Genomic DNA, 13,531 nt, shown 5'->3' with positions numbered 1-13,531 from the left:
CAGGTGTGACAGCAAGCTGGTGGTCACCTGGATGAGATAAGCTCTTTGTTTTTTGGTTTTTTTTTTTTTAATGAAATTTATTGTCAAATTGGTTTCCATACAACACCCAGTGCTCATCCCAAAAAATGCCCTCTTCAATACCCATCACCCACCCTCCCCTCCCTCCCACCCCCCATCAACCCTCAGTTTGTTCTCAGTTTTTAAGGGTCTCTTATGTTTGGCTCTCTCCCAATCTAACCACTTTTTTTTTTCCTTCCCCTCCCCCATGGGTTTCTGTTAAGTTTCTCAGGATCCACATAAGAGTGAAAACATATGGTATCTGTCTTTCTCTGTATGGCTTATTTCACTAAGCTCTTTGAAACCTTATGTTACGAAACCTTAGCTGTCCATGTTCTTTGAGTTTAATCTTTTACTGTTGTTTCCAGGGCTTTAGCTTAAAATAACTTAAGGGCCATTGAACTTCTCTTTGTATCTTTTTTGAGTTTCTGAAGTAGTGTATAATAAAATGTTTAAAGACAAACTGAAAGAATATCCACTAAATGCAGTGACACAAACTTACCTGACCCTCAGAAAGTTTGCGATATTTCTTAGAGATTCCAAGATGCCCTGACTAGGCTACAAATCTTTCTGAAGTTTATAGAATTATAAGTCAGTGTGGTTTTCCAAGTCTATCAGACTTTGATGATTCTGAATGTCATTATTCCTTCCCTTTACCTGGAAGGCTGCATACTACTCCTTGGCCCGGGACACATGTGCATGCATGCGCGCACGCGCGCGCGCACACACACACACACACACACACACACACACACACACACGGCAGGCTCTATTCACCTTTCAAAACCCAGCTCAGGTGTCGCCTTCCTAACTCAAGCTTGATGGCAAATCACTCCCTGTTCTGTTCTTCCTCTGAAGTCTGTACATTTATTTCAATGAATTCTTTGGGATTTGTTAGGACTGTGTCTTTACTATTAATATATGCTCAGCACCTAGAACAGTTCCTTTCTCTGCTCTTTTTTCTTTCTCTCTTCCTTCCTTCCTTCTTCCCTCCCTCTGTTCATTTCTCTCAGTTCATGGCAACAGCAACCTTCTCACAGCATGGACCCAAAGCCACGGAGCTATCATTAACTTCTCTCTCACACACACCCCCTACATCCAACCTGCCAGGAAATCATGCTGGATCAACCTTTAAAGCTGTTTACCCAGAAACTGATGTTCTTGTCATTTCTACTAACAGGCTGATTCAAGCCTCTCTTGCTTGATTACTACAGCAACCTCCACAGCTCTCCCTACTTCTAACCTTTCCCTCCGAAGTCTATTCTCAAAATATAACCAGAGAAATCCTTTTAAAACCTAGGTGACCTCTGCTCAGAGCCTTTCAATGGCTTCCTGTTTCATTCAGAGTAAAAAAACAAAATAGACTACAAGCTCCTATATAAACTGGCCCCCAGTTTTCTCCGACTCATTTCTCACCCTGGCACATTGGACTCGGATCACTTTGGCCTACTGGCTGTTCTTCAAATAAGCCAGTTATACTCACTGCCTAGGGTTTTTGTACATACTGTTTATTGTTTCCTCCATCTGGAATGCTCTTCCCCTCCTATCCCCATTTACTCACATATATCCCTATATACCCACACACATCTACACATACCCACATATATCTACATATATCCACAAATATCCACGTATCTCCTAAATATCCACTTACATCCACATATATCCATATATATTCCCACAGGTATCCATATATCCACATACTTTCCCATATGTTCCCATGTAACATTATATATCCCCATATATCCACTCATATCTATACATATCTACACATATATCCACATGGCTGATTCCCTTGCTTCCCTCAAGTCTTTGCTCAGGTATCACCTTCTCAGTGCAGTCCATCTTAGCCATTCTACTTAAAATTGCAACCTACCCTTGTTGTCCCAGCACACCCAAGCCCCCTTACCTTGCTCTGCTTTTCCTCTTTTCCTATCACCTTCTAACAGGCTATGTAATATTCATCATGGTTTTTATCAATTACCTGTAATCATGCCGCACCTTCACCTAGAATAGAAGCACTACGAGGAATCTTGTTTTCCATGACATATCCCCAGTGCCTGACATATAGTAGGTGCTCAAAAAAGATTCGTTGCATAAATTCATTGTTCAGAAAAAGAATGATTTCCTGTTCTTAAGACAGAATGTTCTAAACAAAGATTTAGAGGCATTCTTGGGAAGATTGGTGCTCCCTAGGCTATTCTTTTTTGGTAAACGGAGGACTCAAAGCCAATTGGGTTCACTTTTATATTTTAATTATAATTCTATTTTTACTTCATTTGTATTAAAAATATAATCAGAACAAATAGCTTAAAACTAAACATTTGGCAAATTTGTAGAATAAGTAAAACCAGACCACAGGCGTAGTATTGGAAGGGTCTTGGTTTAAGACCTTTGAGGAATCCAAAATGGAGCCAGTCTGCAACTACGACTGTGCCCAAGGAGGCAGGAGAGAGACGCAGCCAGAGGTGAACCTTTAAAAACTCACAGTCACAAAAATCCACTTATACAGTGAGTTGCTCAAACATAAAGACACAAGATTAGGTTGGAATGTTTGGGCAAAACAATTTCCTATAGGATCTTTTTAAAAGGACTCATGGTGCTTTTATTTCAGACCAAAATATCAGGTAGATAATATTCATTATTTCACTTTCTAGCAGCTCTGTAAGGGACCATATTTACTGTTTCTGCAAAAATGTAGACAGGGCTTCATTGTTCTTGGTCAGTGATGGAATAAATGCATCCACAGACCTCTCGAGGCCTATTCCTATGAGCCAGAAACTATCAGACAAAATTATGTGATGGCAGACTACTTTCAAAGGCCTGTGGCATGCACACTCTGGGTTGAAATAAAAAGGACCATCCTACATTTGCAATTCCCTGGGCTTATTTCGTAGCCTCTGAAGATCAATACAAAAGAGAACAAAAAGGTGCTAGATTTTTCTCCTGTACTCCTGTGGAATAATTCTCAGTCAATAGGTGATTCTTCCACCCCACAGAAGTCATCCTGAATAGTTGTCACCATCACTAAATTCAGTGAATTTAAATGTGTAGGTATCAACCCCAGTGACCAAAAAATTATACATAAAATCTGAACCTGATCAATTTCACATTCACCTCTCTTGAAGTTCTTTATAAAAATAATCATTTTCTTCAGCTCTAGTAAATGATATGCATGCTGATGTCCTTAGGGAGTTTACTGATGTTTCTAATTTAAAATGCATTTAAAAATAAGGTAGAGTAACACATGGCCAGAGGGATGATGTGAAAAAACAACGATATTAAAATATTCATAGTGAATCTAAGTGGTGAGTATACATGTATTCCCTGTGGATCCTTTAACTTTTGCTGTATGTTTGAAATTTTTTATTAAAAATGTAAATAACCATCTCACTTGTTTCTTAAAACTGTGTATGGTGGTCAAATGAAAAGAAACCTAGTAGTGGAGTTACAGGCATCCTGGCAAACTAGATGGAAGAAAACTTTATTTCCAACTCAAAATTGCACCTGGCATTGTTTTGAGAGAGTCATTTTTACCTAAGTTTTATATCTCTACTAAGCCTGTTTATTCCCTGATTCTTTAGTGTTTTCTTCTTCCCTTCGCCTTATGATTCTAATACTAATCTCCATGTTTAAATTCTCCCAAAGATTTGCATCAGTGAAATAATTCATGAGACATCTGTGAGTCCCCATACATTGGTTTCCCCTTTCCACACAGATGGTAAATTCTGGACCCCATCTTAAAACATTTCACATTTTCCTGCTCCATAAAAGTTCAGAGTTACACGTCTTGTTCTGCCACAGTTTGAACCTTGAAAGTTACTCTTTCTCTGTGTGTCTAACAGAGATACCTTTTGGGTTTTTTCCTCTGTGTCTTTGTCCCTGTCTCAATTTCTCTCCATCTCTTTGCTATGGAAGATCTCTCTTTCAGTCTCTATCACTTTCTCCTCTGTTGGTCTATCATTGAGTCCCTGTCTCTCTCTGCCTGGAAGTGAAAGAGAAGCCGTGTATTTGCAAAAACACATAGAAACAAACTAGAGTTCCCACCTACCCAACTCTCCCAGGGAAAAGGAATTTCCTCCTACCTGGCAAAACCTTTGCAACTTGTTCTTTTAATTCCTCCTTCTTGTCTTCATCCCTTAAGAAGCTGTTTGAGCCTTGGGAATTCCCTAGAGCACAGGAAGCCTCAAGGGTACAAAGACACACCAGCTTTTCTGGTATTTAATACTCTCCTGGGGGAAAGGGAATGGGGGGGTGAGGGGAGGAGCAAAAACGATGTTTATGATGACTGATGCATTGCTTGTTCTTATGCGTGCTTTACTGCCATTAAATCAAAAGGATCCTTCACTCTGTAAACACTGATCCTAAAAATGAATACAAAAAGTTCCCAGGGAGAGTATTCTCAAAAAATAGTAATAATAATATTTTTTAAATAATATAAATGAAACTAACCTTTTTCAAATTTAATTTAAAATTCCTAGAATAAAAATTAATCCTAACTATCCTTATTTCAATTATTTAGTCTCCGCCTGAAGTCTCTAGACTATGAGCCGCTTGAGAGCAGGAACAGGTATAATTCATCTTTGGGTCACTCATATCCCCTGGATATCCCCTAGCAAAGAGTCTTGTACATACTAGGTCTCAAAACAGCAGATATAATGGATGGATGGATAGGTGGATAAATCAATGAACTGAACAATAGCAAACACTCCCTGCATTGATAACAAGGTAAAGCTCTTAGAGCATCTTGGATGCTCTAAACTAGCTCATACCAACCAGATTAGGGATCAGGATGGAGTCAAAGGAAATAGAGAAGTATTTTTGTGTGTGCATATACATGAGTTAAACAATTAAGCTGCTGTAACAAGAGACGTAATAACCAAGATCATTTCCTTCTCACATAGTTCAGTCCAAGGTGTCTATTCCAGGTCAGCAAGAGGCTTTCCTCCACATAGTCATTCAGGGACCCAGGCTAATATTCAACATGTGGCACCTGAGGTTTCTGCAAGTACCACCAGGGTAGCCAGTGGGGAGGGTGAAAGAGCTAACTCTGCAGACTACCTCCTAAACAAGTGAGGCAGAGGTTGCTCATAGTTCTTCCACTCACATTCTGCTGGTCAGACCTTAGTCACACAGCCACATCCAGCCACAGGGATACTTGAGATTTTATTTCCAGCTAGGCAGCCATGTGCCTTGCTCAACTGTGACCATAAAAGAAGGAAAGGGAGAATGGAGGGGGAGGAGGGGGTGGTCAGCGACCATCTCCATCACATTTTGTATACATGTTTTTCACCATTATCTCAAAATCTGAAGACCCGTACTTGGAATGCAGTGTTGTTTTGTTTCTGGCATGAGTATTCAAGGAAGTGGGGTCAAATGAAGTTTCTCAAAATAAATTGTCAATAGAAGGACAGTGTGTCGTTAACGGAGTTGAATGCAAGCTTCTCTGTTTTTCCCGGATTGTTAAATTTGACATAAAACCTAAAGAGTCTCCTCCACAGAGTATAACTTCCAAAATGATAGGTTAGTTCACTCTTCATCAATTGTCCCTTCATTATTCATGAGGTGGATAACAGGGGCAAAGTTTTGCTCTACACGGAAATAGAGTCACTTCATATATAGCTAAGAAACAGTAAGAGCTCGCTAAATAGTCTGATTCCCTGAGGGAAATAATCAAACTATCATATGTAAGATTCTTCAGCGAAAACAGTGAAGTGCAGATATTTAATGCCATATGATGCTTTCAGTCTTTTGTTCCCTCCTGCTCAGGAAGTCATGTTCTCCCCTCTGACTCACCCACCCAACAGCATCCCGCTCCTCTGTCTCCCTTTCATTCCCCAAAGAGGTAGCTTAGACCCCAAGATAGGTTTAGGCTCAAGGTCTTAAACTCTAACACTGACCCTGGTTAAATAGCAAGGTCCTTATTTATTCTGTTACTTCAGAAGTCACCATTTGGCTGTGCTCTGTATCCTCTTCTTGACCTTCAAGCAATATTTCTGCTTCTCCTTGTGTGCTATCCCCCCACCAGGAAGAAGCTTGCTTCTTGGGTTCCCCCAAAAGCAGACCCTGAGACAAGGACTTCAGTGTAGGCAATTTATTTGGAAAGCCATGTGAGGAAGCAAGAGAGGGAATATGGAAAGTAAGACCTGAAAGAATAAAAGCCAAAATTTGCCTTAACGTATGTGTTAACTCTGTAGGCAACTGAGGTTCAGTCTCACGGGGACCCTCTGAAAAACTCAGAATGTCCCTCAGAACCATCCCAGTGAGAGACAGCTTGGATTTCATCACTAAATGCTATCTCTCAGTGGTTGAGAACTACAGGGGTAGGGGGAATGGGAAGGATGAAGTCCTGGGCACTTCCAAGCTGCCCTGTGAGCAGACTGAGTAAGTCTCCTTGGCAATCAAAAAAGCCCTCCCTCAAGTGGAGAAGCTGGAAGGCTGTGGTGGGCAACTGTACGCATGCTCAGAAACTGTGCTGGGCTGCAGGGGAGCTCAGAGATGCATTGAGTGGATCTGGAGCATGGCACCAACAGTGTCTCCTACGCGTGCCAACTTCTTCAGAACAAAGTCTCCTCTCCTCAGGACCCCAGATTCCTCCTCCCACTGACTGTTCTCCCAATGCGTAGAACCAGATTCCCAAGCTCAGAGTTCACAACTTCCTCCTCTTTGCTCTCGCAAACGTGTATGACAAAATCCACTGTTGCCCTCACCCTGGCTCATGGAGTTTTTTTTTTTTCCTTACTCATTGTATCCATCACTAAATTGTGAGCTGCTCAAGGGTAGAAATTCTATCTCCTTTGCAAAGATTAACACACAGTAGGAGCTCCACAAATACCTGCAGAGTGAATAAATGGCAAATAATTGCCTCAATAATATACAGAAACTCCAAAGATCCTTCAACTTCTCTTTGTGAATGACATGACATTTCCACCTTAACTCACTCCTTGATATTGGCTACAAAAGCCATGCTGGTATTTCAAGAGAGACCCTGATCAAGCATATATCTGATAAGTAGAAGAGAAAGAATCTCTTCTGTGAAGCTCTGGGAAGAAAAAAAAATGCTTTTGTCAATTAACAAAAGGACATGAAAAAAACTTGTTCTCTAAAATCATTGACTGTCAGAAACTGCTGCTTGAAATCACATTTAGTGAGAATGAAACACCTCTTTTTTGCCTAGAGGATCTAAGTCATTTTAACACAGAAAAACAGCCTGGATTTCCAACCCAGATCCAGAGCTTCAGATAAGGGTTTTAAACACAACATTCCATACTTATCTCAACTGTGTAGTTTCCCAGAAAACAGGACCCTGAGTTCTCATCTCAGCCCAGGCCTAATGTCAACTCTTAATATACCCCCACCACTTTGCTCTGAGTGAGCCTATCACTGCTTTGTTGAAATTTTACTTAAACCCCACCATTTCCCCAAATACTAGAACAAGCTTGTGTCTTCCTTTGGTGAGGTGTCCTATCATCCTTTTGGTGCATGAGTCCCCTTGCTCAGCAGGTTAACTTTGTTGGATGAGAAGTGTCTCCTTGGTGGTTTTTATCAGATGGACTTTAATCACCTCTGGCCAATTTGCTAGTAGCACAAATTGATCAAGGTTGCTAGTCATTATCATAAAAAGCCCTTAGAGAAAGACACTGAGAAGACTGGGCACATAAACTTTGGTCAGGAACTAAGTCATAATTTTTTTTGGAAGACCTAGGGCTTTGACTGTATAATGAACTTTTGAGAAGGGCAAATTTATATGGTAGACCCAAACCTAGAGTAGAAGGGATAAAGAGAACAACCAGGACAAGGTAAAACAATCATTTACTTTTTGCCCACCTGGAATGATAACCAGCCACCTTGTGAGAAACTTCCATTCCAACCTCTGTTCCAGTGGGAGCTGCAGTCCCCACCCCATGATTGGTCTAGGAATCAGCATGTGACCCAAGACTGGCCAATCAAAATTCTTCCTTAGATTTTCCCCCCAACATCTCAGTTATAAAGCTTTAAAAGCATAGGGGCACCTGGATAGCTCAGTCGGTTAAGCATCTGACTTCGGCTCAGGTCATGATCTCATGGTTCGTGAGTTCAAGCCCTGTATCTGGCTCTGTGCTGACAGCTCAGTGCAGCCTGGAGCCTGCTTCAGATTCTGTGTCTCCCTCTCTGCCCCTCACCTGCTCACACTCTGTCTCTCAAAAATAAACATTGAAAAAAGCTTTTTTAAGATATGATGCTGAATTTGTCTGTTGCCATGGTTTCAACTTCATGGGCAGCCAGCCTGACCTCAAAACGCAAAGGAAAGTATCTGCCCTTCTACTGTTTTTGTTTGTTTGGGGGTGGTTGTTTTATTTTGATTTTTGTCATTTGTAACTCAGAATCATCATTATGACACTTAGGTAGACACAATCTAAAACTTTTTCCAGGGTCCAATATTAGATTTTCTTGAGTTTTATTCCCTTTCTGCAGATGCAAGCCTACATGTCTTTTTGTCAATGAACACCAGATAATTCAACATCTCTTCCTGTTTTCTTTTGCTACCAGGAATCCTAGAGTCAAATACAATATTCAGCAGCAACAAATATTTGTGCAGTTTACAAAATTTAGCCCTGGAAAGGATCTTTCAGATCATCTAGTCAAATCTCATTATTTTGCAGGGAAAACTTGAGGTCATAAAAGGTGATGCAATTTTCCCAAGAAACACATAAGCAATTAATGGTAATTTTCTTCAATAACTAATGACCTCTACTCACTCTACTGCTGTTATATTCTCTCTGCTCTTCTACCTGAAAACTGCCTTAAATAACCATCTCCATTTTCATCTTCACTAATGGGAGGACAGATGGCAGAGGATGAAGGGATGATTCTTGGAAGTTATGGAGGGAAAGGGGCACCTATAACAGAATTTAACCAAGGAGTAAATATTTTTCAGGCCCTACTGAAAGCCTGAAGTTTACATGGAGAGATGGAGTTCACAGTGATTCCAGAAAGGGAAGGGATTATTGAGGAGCCAGGGAAGAGAGTTTTAAGGCTGTCAAGAGAAGACTTAGGCTTGGTGCTATACACAGGAATTCCTAAAAAATGATTACAGCTCTAGTACTCTGAAAACTTAAAGACATTTACATGCGACTCATGGAATGAGTCAGGCAATGCTAGTCACAAGTTTGTAACTTGGTGTATTCAATTAAAGGTGTATAACAGCCAGCCTGCAACAGAATCTCAGATGTAAGCCACCCCTCACAAGCCTTCCATGGATGAAAAATAGCAAGAGGGGAAGTGATGCAAGAAATGTCATCTGTGATTCATAATGTCTTTATGAAGTCTTCAGGAGGTAAGATACTAGCTGCCATGAAGAAGACGGATAATTGTCAACTCCATGAACCAACATCAGACCCCATCAGAAGAATATGCCTTAGCGAACAAACTAACTTCATTGGTAACATCAGCCTTGTCCGCCTCTCAAACATCGCTTGATCTGGAAGCTGGAAGGGACACTCAGGACCACAGTCTTGTCCTCCATCCTCATCCCTATAAACAGAGACCTAAAGACCTTCTTCATTTGGGGCCAGAAAGGAAGGTATGAGGATTTTTGGATCCCCAAAGATGAAGAACCCCAGTCATCACCAACAAATGCGAGCTGAAAATTCACAGTGGGAGTGGTACTTCATTGGCTCTTGGAATCCAGACTAATCCCAAACTCTATGTTCTTTGGAGAGACAAGATTTCTGCACCCATGACAAAGAGCAGATAGGAAGGAATTAAGAAACAAAACACAAACAAAAAGAACAGCCTATCTTCATATAGTCAAAGCCTACACTTTTGGCCATTCATGTAATATCATAATTTTTAAAACTATATCCAGAATATTCACTAATTCTGTAACAAAACTTCATCAGGCTACAGGGCAAGAGATCCAAACCCATTGTGGGAGAAAAATAATTTGTTTTATGTCACATATTTAATGTTTATTTAGATAGAACTAATGGAAGGAAGAATAACAGTCCTTCCTAAAAAAAAAAAAAAAGTTCATTTTCATGCTATGACTTGCTAATTACAATAAGATCAAGAGATCATAGTCAGGGGATCAGTGATCCCAAGGTTAGCCATAAATTCAATCTTAATGACAAACATAGCTTTCAACTTTAAATGATAAACACTGCAGGCTATAATAAATATTCTAACCAATGTAGTTCCTCATAACACAAACTAATGATCCCAAGGTTACTAATCAACAATCTTTCCAAGGTTTATATTAAGTAAACTTTTGAGTATTCCAGGAAACTCCGCCTTTCTAGAAAACTGACTTAGCCTGAAAGTCAACTTTATGATGCCAAGATACAGGTTAAAAGCATGCTTAATCCCATTTTTTGAAGTTTCTGCATAAGTCTTTTTTAATTATCATAATCTACATAAAGCAGTGCTTTCCATTTTCAAAGCACTTACTATTTTTTCAAAGTTACTGCTATGGAAATTATCAAACTTTGACTCAAAGATATTCTGACTGACTTATTATTTAATTCCTACACAAGCCAGATAGAGCTCAGTAAATTTTCCCATATCCTGAGTGTGATGCTATGGAAAATTCTTTAAAACATTTTCCCACAGTATGGCATGTAGGTTTTGGTTTTCATCTACACCCTAGGAGAAGTGTATTGCCCTAATCTGAATGGTCAAGTAGAACTTAATCAAAAGGCCACACACCAGAGATGGCTACCACCAGTGTTTTAGATGTTTTTATCTCCAACACCAGGTATTTTGTTAATTAACATGACCATTGGAAATGGATTCTTTGGTGAAATCAGTGATGTCCTACATACGGGAATTTCCACATATGCTACAGATGCTTCCCATCATTACACAAACAGGATATAAGAATTTAACAAGCCTGGTATATTTTTGGAAATGTTGCCTGAGAGATGATTCTCATAAGTTCTGGGTCTAGCCCCTGATGTAAAAGGATTCTTGGTTCCCTCACTAACCTAAACAGTGAGCCAAACCATATCCCTAGAACATTGTCATGTTAGAGAGACTTTCTTTTGTGCAAGGTGCTATCAAGAGCTACTACAAATGGTGCCTGGGTGGCTCAGTCAATTGAGCATCTGACTCTTGATCTTAGCTCAGGTCTTGATTTCAGGGCCATAAGTTCAAGCCCCACATTGGGCTCTGCACTGAGTATAAAGCCTACAGGGAAAAAAACAAAAAGACAAAACACAAAACACAAAACAAAACAAAAACAAAAACAAGAAAAAAAACTCCTACAAGATAAAGAACTAGAACTTTCCAGATCTTGCCAAGCAGGTGGTCTGTAAACTAACTCTAATTCCAGCTTTACTCTGCTTGTTTGTTCCTGCTTAAGCATAAATGTCTAACTGCATAAATGTAACCTGAAACTTGCTCTCTTAGAACTTAATATGAAGACTTATATCTAGACTTACAGCTCTAGCCTCTAAGTATTGGACACAATAGATATTAATCAATAAGTAAAACAAAATAAAAACAAAGGGCATAATAATTATGAACAACCATGTCCACTTAAATCAGGTTTTAATACTGAGGCATCTACCTTTATTTTGTGGATTTTTTTTTCTCTGCTAAGTTATAACAGGAATTTAAACAGCTTATAATATAATGGTACTTCAAATAACAAACACAAAACAAAAGAAGGGGAGGAGTTAAGCTGGCAGAGGAGTAGGGGGACCCCAAGCTTGCCTTGTCCCTCAAACACAGTGAGATAAATATCAAATTATTGTGAATATCCAAGAAATTGATCGGACAACTGAGAGAACAAAACTGCACATACACAAGTAGAAAAATGACCACCTCATAGAAGGTAGGAGCTGCAGAGAGTTCATTTGGGCAAGAAAGGGGCTACAAGTGCTTTTAAGGGAAAAGAACCCTGATCACAAAGAGAGGAGCAAGGGAGAAAGAGAGAGAGACAGTGAAAACATGCACAAGTGATTCCACAAGAAAAACTCTTCCTAAACCCATTGATTGGAAAAAGGAGGGGGGGATAAATAACCACAAGTTTTAATAAGCAACATAGAGCAAAGTCTGAAGTTTTAGAGGTCTGCACCATCACCAGAGTCATGCCTGTGGGCTTAGCAATGTTCCGGTGGGGAAGGAGGGCAGAGACTAGGAAGTGGGCAGCTCCATCTGAGTCATATGGAGAGAAACAGTTCCTCGGTCACATGGGGAGAAATAGTTCCTCTTCTTGGAGTGATTTGGGAGAGGTGGCACGGCCTCTTTGGGGACAAAAGACCCTGAGGGCACCATTGAGCTGCCCCATTCACTAGCATAGGAACAGGGACTCTGACTGCAGGCAGTGAGGCTTGGTGCCAGCTTCCTGCTATGCTTTACCATAAAATCCAAGGTGTTATGTGGTTGACCGACCATTTTTCTGGCCAGGAAAAAACAGCTCCTGGCCACAGCACAGGGAGGACCTCTGCCCGAGAATCATTGTGGGTCTGTGCCATGAGGGTCCCTGAAGTTTGGAGTTTTGAAACCCACCTGCACCTAAGATAAAACACAGGGGAACCAGGTGGACAGCTCAGACACAGGGAGAAGGCAGAGATCTGACACAAGCTAGGGACACAGGAGGGGTGATTGTTTGCTCTTCTATGAGGGCTTCCTGAGGAGTGGTGGGCGCAAGCTTGTCTACAGAGGGAAAAGATAAGTATTGGATTACGAATGTAGACAAAGGGTATTCAGCAACTCCTTAAAGCATAATAACATTCATATCATAGGAGTCCCAGAAGATGAAGAGAGAAGAAAAGGGGCAGAAGGTTTATTTGAACAAATTATAGTTGAAAATTTCCTTCAACTGGGGATGGAAACAGACATCGAAATCCAAGAAATAGAGAACTCCCATTAAATTCAACAAAAGCTAGCCATCACTAAGACATACCATACTCAAATTCACAAAATACAAAGACAAAGAAAGCATCCTAAAAGCAGCAAGGGGGGAAAAAGTCCTCACCTATAAGAGAAGACAGATCAGGTTTGCAGCACATCTGTCCACACAAACTTGACAGGACAGAAGGGAATGGCATGATATATTGAACATGCTGAATGGGACAACTAGGCAGCCAAGAATACTTTATCCAGCAAGGCTGACATTCAGAATGAAGGGAGAGATAAAGAGTTTCCCAGACAAACAAAAACTAAAGGAGTTCATGACCACTAAACCAGCCCTGAAAGAAATACTAAAGGGGACTCTTTGCGGGGGGGTGAGGGGACCAAAAGCAACAAAGAGCATTACCAGAAACACCAACTCTACAGGTAACACAAAGGCATGAAATTCACATCTATCAATTATCACTCTGAATGTAAATGGACTAAATGCTCCAATCAAAAGACATAGGGTATCAGAATGGATAAAATAACAGGATCCATCCATAGGTTTCCTACAAGACACTCATTTTAGACACAAGGCACCTGCAGATTCAAAGCGAGGGAATGGATAACAATCTATCATGCTAATAGACATCAA

General features: G+C 40.3%; 1 protein-coding gene across 3 annotated transcripts in view; it reads right to left on the bottom strand.

Moving 5' to 3' along the window:
• Nucleotides 1-4,266, bottom strand: part of LOC121033657 (collagen alpha-4(VI) chain-like) — a 124,533-nt gene extending 120,267 nt beyond the window's left edge. For all 3 annotated transcript variants that reach the window (XM_040480162.1, XM_040480163.1, XM_040480164.1), the window contains exon 1: nucleotides 4,143-4,266. The gene's annotated coding sequence lies outside the window, so the exon portion shown is untranslated. The remainder of the gene's footprint in view (nucleotides 1-4,142) is intronic.
• Between the last annotated feature and the right edge of the window lie 9,265 nt (nucleotides 4,267-13,531).

This window comes from Herpailurus yagouaroundi, unplaced genomic scaffold, assembly GCF_014898765.1.
Source record: "Herpailurus yagouaroundi ecotype Mexico unplaced genomic scaffold, PumYag 159, whole genome shotgun sequence".
NCBI lineage: Eukaryota > Metazoa > Chordata > Mammalia > Carnivora > Felidae > Herpailurus > Herpailurus yagouaroundi.
Note: the sequence above shows the minus strand (reverse complement) of the source record. Positions and strands in the feature narration are given on the sequence as shown.